This window comes from Chrysemys picta, chromosome 4 (genome assembly GCF_011386835.1).
Source record: "Chrysemys picta bellii isolate R12L10 chromosome 4, ASM1138683v2, whole genome shotgun sequence".
Classification (NCBI taxonomy): domain Eukaryota; kingdom Metazoa; phylum Chordata; order Testudines; family Emydidae; genus Chrysemys; species Chrysemys picta.
The window spans coordinates 27,829,797-27,830,818 of record NC_088794.1 but is presented as its reverse complement, the minus strand read 5'-3'; positions in this window follow the sequence as shown (position 1 = coordinate 27,830,818).

Sequence of the window (1,022 nt, the reverse complement as noted above, 5' to 3'; positions counted from 1 at the left end):
CAATTTTAAAATGCAAAATGTTTTAATAAACTTTTTTCTATTTTTTATCCAGCCTATTTAAGGAAGTTTTGTTTAATGAATAAACAGTTTTACAATTCCAAGTGCCATCTAAATGCAGTGCAAAATAAATCACGCTTAAAAAATTAACTAGTAAATAAATGCATAATTCATCACTTCCACATAAAATTAATCTGAATAAATGTATGGATATACAGTGTATCTTCCTGGTCTGTAAACATGTACTACCTAATTATACTACTCAATGAGCATCAGCCTCTCTTTGGTAAAGACTAAGGCATACCAGTGGAAAATCAATCCACCTTGCCTACAGGGAGGTTTGTCAAACTTGCTTTTCCTGAGGGGCAATGATTTTGGTAAGGAGCTATGCTTCCATTAAGAAAAGTGTCTAACGCTCTTGGTTATTAAATTGCTGAATGTAAATTAAGTTTGTACACTGCAACATCTTTTTTTCCTGAAACACTGAAGAGGATCCTGGGATGGGGGAGTCAAGGTTAAAAACATCTGTTCTACCCTATGATGAGGTGTGGAATTAGTTTTAGACACATTTATCTACTAGACAAAGCTGTGTTCATTTTCAGTTCCTGTCTTGTGGACCTTGTGTGTCATCAGTTCATTCTGCTTAGAACTCTTTCAGGCTCTACTGCAAGATCTTGCATTTGGTTTAAAAAAAGTGACTTTTATTAAAATTACAGTAGTCCTTTGTGTTGAAGTCTTTCTGTAGTAGAGGGTCTGCTGGAAAGTGTAGAAGAGAATTAGCCTAACGCACAAACCCACATCTTTGCAAAATTCTATAAGGACAGAGCTAAATCAATGGTGTTTCCTGCAGTTTAGTTAAGGATACACCTTGATCTCTCAAGTGACTGAACATGCAGTGAGTCAAAGGTGTGCAAAAGAGGCTAGTGTGCACGAGAGGGAATATCCCCTGTAGGTTTGGGTCTCTCACCCACGTTCCCACTAGAGAAAATTCAACAAAAATCCCATGTGCGACAAACATGAAAAGC